We start from the raw sequence: 12,208 nt of genomic DNA, 5'->3' as shown, positions 1-12,208 counted from the left end.
AATATGGCAAACCTCACAGCATAAAGATTCAATACCAATGAACTTCAAAAATTTGTGTCACCAACTACAATACAATTCTGACTCTTTACCCGGAGTTAGTCCAGACTCCACAGTTAAGGGCTATAAATTCAGTTTCCCACTAATTCCTCAGGATCACTAGAATGACTCAGAACCCAGTAAAGAAAACTTATGATTATAATGTTATTATAGCAAAAAAAGGATATAAATCAGAAGAAACCAAACATAGGGCAAGATCTGGGAAAGCCTCGAATACGAAGCTTCTGTGTCCTCTTCATGTGGACTCAGAACATGACACCCTCCTGGTGCCTAGATGTACATTATCGATCACAGAAGTTCTCTGGAGTTTCAATGCCCAAGAGTTTTTATTGAGGTTTCATTATGTAGGCATGGTTGATGAATCAGTGCCCATGTAGTTGAACTCAATCTCTAGTCCATTTTCCCTTCCTGAAGGTGGGAGAGAAGACCTGGCTCAAAGCCCCAAACCCCATCATATGGTTGATCTTTCTTGTGTGGCCTTCCCCCCACCCTTAGACCACCCATGTGGCTGGCCCCTCCCCTCATCTCATTAGCATAAAGTATCCAGTGCTTGGGCCCACCATTCATAACTAAAGATACTCCTGTCATGGGAAATTCCAAAGATTTGGAGGATATCTCCCAAGGAACTGGGGACAACAACCAGCCAAGTTCCTCGTTATACACATATCTTCTAAAGGAGTATGTTTATTTGTGGGCAACTGGATGCATTGTGTAAGCATACTTTGAAAGAGACGGAGAGATAAATCACATGCCTAGTTGGCTATATGAGAAGTGATCCAGATATGAACAAGGTGAAAAGAACAGTTGGAAGTGAGGAATTATTAATTGATTAGGAAACTCACCCCTCCCTTTTTTTTCCAAACTCCTTATCACTTTATATCATGATAAAGCAGTTGAAAAAAAGGAATCTGATTTTATTACCAAACCCTATGAAATTTAACCAGTTGTTTCTCTCAGGTTAGTTCCAATTTTGAAATTAGTGCAAAAGGTTATCACATTTAAAAGAGAAACACTCTTTTTTGCCAGTCACCAATTCAGCTCTCATGCCATTTCCTACACTTCCCATAACATCCACTTGCCTTCCTTACATACTGCAAGATAATGACAAATATGTCAACATCTCAGATTTCTTTAGAAAACAAAAGTGCTTAATGAAACTTTGAAAATCCATTTTTCTTCTTTTTCTTAACACCCATTGTCTTTATTTCCTCTTTGTTTATTCTAACATGAAATATAGTAGCTGTTCATGTAACATTTGGAATATTGAGTATATACTTTATATTATACTTTTAAAGCCAGAAAGAACACAGTATAGCACTGAGTTTATACAAATGGTGGGAAATTTCTAGGAATTTGTGAATTGAAATATTGCAGCTAAAATATTTTATTCAAATTCTCCAAAATTCAAATTGTTGTTTTTCGCCCCTTGGAACGAGTTCCGTTTTTAAGCCTCCCTTTTCTGTCTCAGACATTGCAATTCCATCTGCATTCACCAATGAAGTGCTACAATCTTCATGTGGTCACTTTAAACCCTGGCCTCTTTCTATGTGTGTCCTTCATGTTCCATGTATATATTTTAGAAAGGCATTTTCTTTCTTCTCTCTCCAGGATAAAGATGGAAATTTGAGGTTAGAATTACAATCCCATATGACCCATTTAGAATTCAAAATGCAGTAGCTTTTGCATAGACATTGTTTGAGAACACTTCTATGTTAACACGAAGTTCCCATTTTTATGGCCTAGTTATTTTTCTGTCACCTTTTGATTTTTGCAAACTTTTAATTAAACCATCCTGATTTATTATGTCATTATGTCTAAATTACATTAAGGACTGTTCTTACTACATAAATGCTGTCTGTGTATATGAACATCATAAACTTCTCTCTCTAGCTATAGAAGGTAGGTGACCTTGATTCTAGGAACTGCTATAACATTTCCTCAGAATGTTTCATGATGCTTTTTAAAGCATTGAAAATGATAATCATGTTATACATAATTGCTTTGTTAACATCTCAAAGTCAAGTGATGCACCAGAGGGAGGCAATAATGAATGCATTTCAAAACTGTGGAAATGTGATTCCTCTTCACCACCTCCTGATTCCTGCAACCATTCATGCTCCATAATAATGGGGGCCACCATTTAATTGAGTTGTCTGTAGTGAATCAAGCGAGCACTGTGTTAGGAATATTAGCACATTTAATTCTTAGAACAATCCTCTGGGTTAAGTTTATTATTTTTCCATTTTTCACACATAGACACTGGTACAACAAAAGTTAAGGAGCTTGCCTAAAATGAACATTTGGTGTGTGATTAGTTAGTCATATCTCATAGTGAACCCCAATATTTCCCACTTCAAAGCCATAGCTTTGCCCTGTCCTCTACTTATTCTCTGCCCCCTCTTTAACTGTGATCAAGAGGAGATCAGAGCTGCAGCAGTGGCTTACTTTTTCCTCTGCAATTTTAATGTATTGACATTTGTTCCCTGTTTTTCTCTTAGAATTACTAAATTTATCATGTTGGTGTTAAGTTCAAGGAATCATTGTTGATCAAACCACAGCCCATAATATTTATGCCCTTTCTGCTCTCTCCAGGTTTCTCCTAAAGTAACCACTTGGTTCTGGCAACCAGGTGATCCATTTTGCTTTCCTCCCCCTGTTTCAGTATGAAAGAGAACTATGAGAAAGCACTATAGTTCTTTGACTTATTGTATTGAAAAGAATACACATTTGGAATCAAATTTCTCTGGATTCAAATTCTGGCTTTGCCACTCATTGGCTGTGTAATCTTGGAATTTACCTAATTGCTTTGAGCCTCTTCAGCAGTGTCCAATACAGCAGCCACTGGCCACATACGATATTTAAATTTAAGTTAATTAAAATTAAATAGCTAAGACACTAAAATGACAGAAAAGCAAAATAAATAGATAAATAGAATTAAAAATTTAGTTGCTCTGCTCAATAGGCACATTTTAAGTGCTTGGAGGTCGCATGTGGCTAATATCTGCTGATTGTATGACAAAGATGTGGAGCATTTCCATCATTGCGGAAAGTTCCACTGCACAGCACTAATCTGTAGAATGGGGTTAATGATAACTGCCTCACAGAGTTATGAGGAAGATAAAGATAACTATTCAGGATGACTGTGGCACCCTAAAAATTGCTAGTTCTCTCTCTCTCCTCCCTCTCTCCTCTCCCTTCATGCATGTTTTCCTCCTCAACTTTCATCTCATTTTAGGTAAATCCTGCCTTCCCTAATTTTCTTTCTGCCCCCTTTAAATTTAAAAGCAGTTTAAAATGATACCTGGATCTTTGGAGAATGAACTGATATTCTCAAGATGACTTTTACATAAGAGAACAAAAAATGATACTCTGTTTTACTATTTGGGAAGAAGGAGAATACAGCCAGGAATAAATATATATGTTTTATTAGGTTCCTGATCTTCATCTAAAACTCTTGTCAGGAGAAACTTGAGCCACAATGAGATTGTTTCTCCATGGCCCCAGTGCCTTCTGTTGTCATTATCAGTGTGGGACATCATTATTATTCTCTTACCTTTGGGAAAGCTCAGAAAGGTTCAGAAATATATCCTAGGAAAATTTGTACCTTAAAGACTTCCCCTTCCTTCCCACTCCCTTCATCTTCACAAGTTAAGTCACGGCCTCTCCTCCCACCCCCCTTTTAATTTGTCATCTACATTTAATCCATTTCCAAGGAATCTTTGATACTTCTTGGTGGAATCCAGTCTTAGAAATATTTGACAGTAGGACCCTAACCAGTAAAGCAGCAATAACTATTTCAAGCTTGATTTTTTTTTAATTTATAAGAGTAAGAAAATTTTAAATGAAGTAGCACCTTTGAAGCCTAAGGCATTGGCCTGAGGACAAAAAAAAAAAAAAAAAAAGAAGAAAAAAAAAAAAAGAAAAGTAAATGGTCACTGTGTGTTGTTGAGGACTTGGGCTCTTTCCCAGACCCAGCATTGTCTGGGAACAGTCTTCCCCATAGGGTTGGGAAATCACAGTGCTGAGGGAAAACACTTGCAATATCATTATAAGCATGCTTCGATAGACTCTTAATAAAAGGAAGGAAGGAAATTCCAAAGTCATAGATTTTTTTTTCCTGAAATGATAGAGTTGGTTTAAAAATCATCTTGGAGCCCAGAAAAAGTACTAACAAACCAGGTGAATTTTGTCACTGTCTACAGTGGCCACCTGAGAAAACTTGAAGCTAATTACTCTCTTCAGGTGATGCAGATGGAAAAAAACCAGAAAGCACCGGCCCTTAGAAACCAAAGGGATCCTTGAAAGAGTTTTCTTTGGAGCTTAATTCACTCCCGGCATGTGTGTGGCTTGAGAGGCATTGTATTTAGTGGTCTTTCTATAATGAACAATCCTGGTGTTCAGACCAAAATTTCCCTCTGCCCAAGTGTATATGAGGCAGGGAACTGGGAGAGGACACCTTTCTGCTTGGGCTTTCAGCTGGTGAGTAAGTATTTGTCTCATTCTGATAAGGTTTTTTTTTGTTTGTTTCGGGCTAGGTCTTTGACAGTTGTATTCACACAACATACAATCCCCCCAAGTGTATAATCAGTGGCTTTTGGTATAATCATAGAGCTGTGCATTCACCGCCACAATCAATTTGAGCACATTCTCATTATTCTGGAAAAAAAAAAAAAAAAAAAAAAAAAAAATCACGTACCCCTTATATCCCCCTATTATTGATGCTTAGCTTTTGTATAGTACCTTCGTTACAACTGATAGGAGGATATTACAATGTTACTGTTAACTATAGTCCTTAGTTTGTATTAATTGTATTTTTTCCCATATACCACCCTATATTAACACCTTGTAATAATGAAGTACTTTGGTTCTAGTTCATGTAAGCACGGTCATCATCCACAATAGGTTTCACTGTATTATATGGTCCCATGTTTTATCCTCTAGCTTTTCTTCTAGTGACATACATGACCCTAGACTTCCCCTTTCAACCATACTCAATTCAGCACTGTTAATTATACATGCACTATTGTGCTACCTTCTGAACATTTACAATCAACCTTATTAATCATTTGGGACAACATGATGGTTGTTCTTCCGCCTCTGAAAAATACTCAGGAGACCTTCTTCAGCCTGAATATGACCTAGGCTTTGTCCCATGGTGGTTCGCAGTTTATAACAATCCTGTACAAATGCAGAACCCTGCCCTGGATCCCGTGGGATGTACAGAAGAGGGAGACTTAGTCCTTGCCCCAGGAACAACCCTGGACAGAGAGGCATGGGCTCAGGTCTGATGTGGAAACTTCATCCTACCTCTTGGTGGCTGGGGACAGTTAAGTGTCCATTTCTAATGGAAGTTTTAATATGGCTCAGTGGAACCAGTCTTAGAAATATTTTGTGCTAAAACTGCTCAATAGAAAAAGGCCTTAATCACTGAGACCTGGTGTTGTGATAGGCAGATGCAGCCTGTTTTCTTTTTCTTTTTAACCAATTGGTAAAAACAGTTGCTGGCTCCTGATAGGCTGACCCTGAGGGGATGTTGTAAGTGTTGCAGTAGTTGGAGGGGAAACATCACACACCATGGAGGCAGGGAAAGTGCCATAAAACTAGATTAGAAAAAGAAGCCTAAGGAAGGCATTTCCTTTTCATTTGGCCTCATAATATTTCTGTGAACTGGGTAGAAGCAAGGTGGTGTATCCGTTTTGAAGATGTGGAAAATTAATATAAGGAAAATGCTGACGAGGAAGAGGGTAAGATCACAGGTCGTGGCAGTAGGACGATGTGATGGGGGGTGAACAGGAGCTGGTACAGCTCATTTCCCACCTTGATGGTGCACTTGAGCAGTGCGAGCTCGTACCAGTTATTTAGTTTAGCTTCTTTAAACCAAAATTCCTCATCTTTAAAACAAGATTAAGCTAGGTGATGTCTAATATTTCTAAGGTCACGTGGAGAATCCAAACACCTTGGTTCTAACCGCATTCTCCCGTAATTTTATTGTCTTTTCATATATGATGCCTCACTCATTAAGCAAATGTTTTTTTTTTTTTTTTTTTTTGAGTACTTGTCATGATTTCCCTAAATATACCCCTTTGTTGCTGACTTCACTTGGTAAGTTAAAATACGTTCCCTGAACCAAAAAAGCCCATCTCTGCCCATTATCCACCTATATTAGCCATAGCTTACTTACCATTCCATTTCTCTATTTTTTTTTTCCCCCACAGAAACAGTTTCCATACACTAATTTACTTTTACTAATTTTAACTACACTTTCTAGTTGTCTTGAGCAATCTTCACACAAACCCAGTTGAACTACTTTGGGAAGCTGGAAGAAATCAGTCATTAAATTCAAGCCCAAAACTTGAAATAAACTGGACCAAGAGAAACATGAGAATGGAGTAGCCTAACAAAGTGAAATTTCATCTCCTTTGCCTCCCTTGTCTTTGAGGACAGGGGGAATGCGAGAATGTAAGAGAGAATTATCTAAGCTGAATGATATGAGTAAGGGGGTGGCTTTAGGAAGTCTTTATTTTTAGGCAGTGGCCAATTTCTGCCAACTTATTAAAAAATATGGTTTGTAATGCTGATTTCTCAAATATTGAGTCAAGAAACTAGGTTGTACTGCCCCCAAGAGGTGACGTCTTTTGTTGCAGTATCTCTTTTAGGCTTCTCTCACCAGGTGTCTGCTTGTTGGACGCACGCTCTTATTGCCATGAGATGCAATTGGCTTCAGCTTCAATATAGAGGCAGCTGAGAAGATGGAGAGATGAAGGAAACATGGAGAATTCACTGGTAGTGAATTCTCAACACAAATACTATGTTCAGATTTTAAGTAACTGGGTACTGATTAATTTTAGCAAACAAATGCTTCCTGATTATGTGTATTTTAAGTTAGTTGTCAAAAGTATATCATTTTTAGTTGGTCTTTTTGCACAGGTGTGGATATTAAAGAGTTAAGTGTCTTAAGGTTAGAACAAAAGAGAATCAACTGCAGTTGTAAAGGATGAAAGTCTTGACTGCCTTGGTTTTGGGTAGTAGGTACATTTCAAACTCAGTTGTATGTGGAGTCTTATTATGCAGAAAGTGGGTGTGTTTTGGGTTTTAGATGAGGGGTTAAGAGTGTGGATTCTGGAGCCTGGCTATCTGGATTCAAATTCTATGCCACCACTCTCTGGCTCTGTGCACTGGGACAAGCTACTTAATCTTTCTGGGCCTCTGTTTCCTAATAGGAAAATGAGAATAATATTGACCTCATAAATGTTATGAGGATCAGATCAATTAAAATGGGCAAAGCACCTTAGAACAGTGCTTGACACATAATGAACAGCCAATAAAAATGTTTGTTATTATTATTCCCCGCTTACTAGCTGGGTTGGTTTGCTAAAGCTGCCGGAATGCAATTGACCAGAAGCGCGTTGGCTTTTACACATTTACAGTTCTAAAGCCATGACAATGTCCAAATTAAGGCATCAAGAAGATACCTTCTCTTAGAAAGGCTGCTGGCATCCAGGTTTCCTCCGTCACTTGGGAAGGCACATGGTAAATGTCTGCTGATCCTTCTCTCCTGGCTTTTGTTCTCTCTAAGCTCCCTCCAGAATGTCTCTGTGTATTTCTTTCTGAGCATCTGTGGGTCCTCATTTAGCTTCTCTGAGGCTAGCTCTGGATTTCGTCTCTTACTTTCTCCCGGGGCAATTTCTTTCTAAGCTCTCTCAGTCCCTGAGCTCTCTTAAAGGTCTCCAGCAAAGGATTAAGACCCACCTTGAATTGGGTGGGTCATATCTCCATGGAAACAACCTAATCAAAAGGTCCCACCCAGAAGAATGGATGAAAAGAACATGATATCTTCTGGGGTACATAACAGTTTCAAACCAGGATAACCATGGTTGCTTAATTTTTGACTACCTAGAACTAGGGGGCTGGGACCAAAAATTTCCCTACTTTCCTTTTGTTGGTGTCTGTGGGTTTGAGAGGATGCCAGAACCTTTATAATTCTGCTACATGCCAAAGTGTAGAGGGGCCAATAATCCCTTGCATCTCTGTCCCATCTTCTTCAAATCTGTTGAGGGTGCCTGGAAACTTATTCTTGAAAGCAGTAATTAGTTATGTCTCAGAAAATGGGGGCTTCTCAGTTAAAAACAGAACAAAATTGTGTGCATGTCTTCCCCCTTCAGTCCCATATTTGATAGTCTGTGTAACTTAAGACTGATCTTATTTAATCTAGTTGGATGATTCCTTCGTTCCTCTATTTTGAAAAAGCAGAAATAATTTGATTTCATCAATGGGCATTTCCTCTAGACAGGAAAATTGTTCTGAAACTTAAATTATGCCACTGAATTTTTCTGCAGTATCTGGATAGCCTGTTGATTAAGTATGCCCTAGTAAATAATCCCCAAATATGCTAGGATTTGACGTGAACAGGAGAGTATCCATTTAGACACAAGGTTAAATCAAAGACTAGGAAGTGCTCTTACTGTTAACTTTCCCTTAGAGGTTGGTGGGATATAAAAATGTGCCCTGTTTGTTTGTTTGAGGGTTACTTTGGAACACATTGCTAGAAATGTATTATTGCAATCAGAATTTATAACCATGAATTTACAATACTTAGGTAACATGGCTCAAGTTATCAATGAGTGACCCACAGCCATTCTCTGCTACAGATAAGACTGTCATTTTGCTTGTATCTGCAGCTTCTATTTCACAGAATAAATTGCTCTTTGTGCATAACACTTGGCCACAATCTTCTTGACACTTTGCTTAAAGAGAGATGGTGATCACTCTTAAGCAAATTTGATTCTCCTCCCAACCCAGCACAGCGCCTTGCTAATACCAGGTGATTACCAAATGCGTGCTGTCTGGTTTGGCTTTGAAAAACACTGAGGTCTTCATGTATGACAGGAAATTGTCCCAAGCAGCAGCAATGCAGCTAGGAAACAGGGCTGCAATTTTTCCATGTCCTTAGTTGCCAGGTTCCCAGCATATAATCAGAGTTGTGGAAACTACACTGAGGTGATGTTTGGTGGTTGTTTTGTCTCTTCTGCTTTTGATTATGTAAATTGGGTCTGTGGTAGAGACCTGACTGATAGAGACCTTTCAGATGTTTTCCCTTTGGGGGAATGTGATTCCTTGGGGACCTTTGAATTGCCTTCCCTAACAAGGCAGGTTGTGTGTTACCTTGTGTCGTACCAGGTTGCATTTAGTTGGTTGGGACGCTGAAGAAGAGAAAGTTGCCCTTTTGCTGCCAGGATTTCTAAAGAAGCCAGGAAGTCACAGCCTCTAAGCAGAGCCTGAGGTTGGCACAGGGAGTGTGGCTGGTAATCATTGCAGCCGGGTTGAGGCTGTTTACTCTGCCACCCCCGTGGCTGGTGGACACTGGGCGTGGTGGGTCTGCTTCCTAAGTACCTGTTTGTAGAACACTGAGACAGCCAGGGTGGAGCTAAAACAGCAGTAATCTGAAACCAGTCATGTTGGTTTTCCTTCTCCAGCCTCCGCAACTAAAATCTGCATTACAAATGAAACCTGCAGGGAAGGGGAAGAAAACAATTAAAAAAAAAAAAACACACATACAAAAGCTTCAAGGGAGTAAATTAAAGTTTGAGTGCTTTGGACATTTTGAGATGATCCATTTCTTTATTTTTCTTTGCTTTGGGCTTTGTAAGGACCCTGATCAAATTCCAGAAGGAAAAGAGGGCCCATGAGTGTTTCAGTAATTTTCTGCTGATTCACTTTTGAATCTCTTGGGCTGCTGTGGGAGGAGGGGATGGTCAAGGGTTGTCAGGATCAGCTTGCCGGCTCAGCACTTCCAGGAGCCTCAACTTGCTCACCAATGAGGAAGTTGAAAGCAACCAGGAGAACGGCAGGCACCGGGGCGGAGCTCCTGGTGAAGTTCTCGGCTGGGATTACCAGGGGCAGGCTGACTTTCCCTATGACGAAAAGCCTTTTGTCCACGGGAATAAATACGGAAGTTCCAGAAGAGCAGCCTCCCCAGTCCGTGTGTAGTAAGGTGCACAGCCTCGGCTACTTCTGGCTGTAAAACTCCTCAGACTTCTTACAGTTGCCCCAGGCACACCATCACCAAGCAAACCGGAAGGAGGGGCGGTGATCTGAAAGAGACCAAGTGTATTCTCCAAGCAGCTGAGGAATCTGGCTGCCAGGTCCTGTTGCTCTCTGTCCTGTAAGTTAAGAGCAGATGGAATAATAAACTGAAGCCAGCAGGGGAAGGTAACAGAAGTCAGAACTTCCATCACAGACGTTGCTGAGACATGGAGGACGTTGGTATCCCTCTGAATGGCAGTGATGTCTCCGAACCAGAAAAACCTGAAGCGGGAATTGAAATGGCTCAGTCGATCCTGAGCAAGTTCTCTATGAAATCCCTGTTTGGATTTAGCAGTAAATTGGAATCTGTGAAACCTGAAGAGGAAGATGCTGTGCTGAAAGCATTCCGCAATTTAAACTTGTATTCCACACCTCAGCAGGACAATCCCAGCAATGGCAGGGATCTGCACGAGGCTGAGGCTCAGGTTGCACCTGAATTTGGAGATGATGGGAAGAAGACTGCAAGGGTGGAGACAGAGTCTGAGGGAAATCAGAGAGAAGTAGAAGCAGGGACTTCTCTCCCTGGTGAAGAGCTTCTTCCACTCGCTACTTTGAGTGAGAGCGGAGACGATGTCATTTTGGTTCGTGGGACCCTCATCCACACCACCAGTGATTCTGACTCTGACGATGGTGGCCAGGAGCCAGAAGAGGGAAGACACACCAGTGTCCCAAAGCCCCCCAGTGTTATTCCACCTGAGCCATCTCGAGAGCCCAAAGACAAGTCAGGAGATTCTACAGAAACTATTGCCACTGGGGAAATGAACGATGCCGAGTTCTGTGCAGAAGGTACTCAGAGGACTCCACCTGAGATAAGTGGCAAATCAAAACCTGGTGATGGCGGTCTTCAGACAGAGCTCAGCCCCATCATGGACAAAGCTGGAGAAGAAGGCCCACAAGTCTTTCCTGTGGCAGCAGAACAGAGCTCCAGTGTTGGTATCACTGAGGGTGTTTCTTCCAAAAAAGAAGTCCCTGGAGAGAAGTCTTTCCAGCTCCCGGCTTTCTTTAGTGGACTTCGTGTGCTGAAGAAAGGGGCTCCAGCTGAAGGAGGGGAGACCATCACAGAAATTAAACCGAAGGATGGGGACCTGGCTTTGCTCAAACTGACTCAACCAGTTCAGAAGTCCCTAGCACAGGCTGGACCGCTTCCTGTGAAAAATGGTGAGAAAACAACTGATCTGAAGGCCACTCCCACTCTCCTGGAGCAGCTCTCTCTGCTGCTCAACTTTGACTTGCCCAAAACTGAACAGAAGGCAGAAGACCTTGAGCTAGCCAGGGGAGCAGAGATGGGCTGCAGTGCTGACCAGGAGAAGCAGAGCAGCCCTGGGGAAGCTCAAACCCAGGGCGGAGAGGTCAAACCAAAGCCACCAGAGACTGCCCTGGAGGCCTTTAAAGCGTTATTCATCCGTCCCCCTAAAAAGGGGACCACAGCTGACACCTCTGAGCTGGAAGCTCTCAAGCGCAAGATGAGACACGAGAAGGAGTCACTCAGAGCTGTGTTTGAACGGTCCACGTCAAGGCCAGCGGATGGCCCCTCTGATCCCAAAAGTGTATGTAGTATTGGGTTTTGCCTTTTGTTACAAAAAGTAATGCTGCTGTATTTCTTCCCAGGTTTTCTGTGAAAGCCAACTCCAGATACTATTGTTAGTGACTCTCTTTTAGATAAAAGATGATTATAATGAAATTAAATTGTAATTATAAGGAATATGGAGTTGGACAGTAGTGTTTTGTTTTTTTTTCCTTCATGTTTTCCTGGATTGTAATACCAGGGATATATGTCAAGGAATGCAGGTGGGAAAGGGGAAATGTCACTCTGGGTTTTAGCTTTAATAGTAAATGTTCTTATAAAAACCGAGCAGCCTGAGGAAGCCAGGCAATGTGGAAGTGTAGCCCAGTTTTACAGGAATTTCCTCGCCACTTGATTATAACTCTGCGAAAACTTTATTTTTCCTTTGAAAGTCTGCCACTTGGCCAAAAACATGTTTGTGATATTTCGTAATGGTGACGAGGACTCTTGGGGAGCCTTGACTTTAGAATGAGACCAAGGTTTTAATTCTAAATTTGTCATTTA

At 40.9% G+C, this 12,208-nt stretch overlaps 1 protein-coding gene across 1 annotated transcript in view; it reads left to right on the top strand.

Moving 5' to 3' along the window:
* FMN1 (formin 1) overlaps positions 1-12,208 on the top strand; it is a 423,214-nt gene that overhangs the window by 106,219 nt on the left and 304,787 nt on the right.

The sequence above is a fragment of the Choloepus didactylus genome, chromosome 4 (genome assembly GCF_015220235.1).
Source record: "Choloepus didactylus isolate mChoDid1 chromosome 4, mChoDid1.pri, whole genome shotgun sequence".
Taxonomy (NCBI): Eukaryota; Metazoa; Chordata; class Mammalia; order Pilosa; family Megalonychidae; genus Choloepus; species Choloepus didactylus.
Note: the sequence above shows the minus strand (reverse complement) of the source record. Positions and strands in the feature narration are given on the sequence as shown.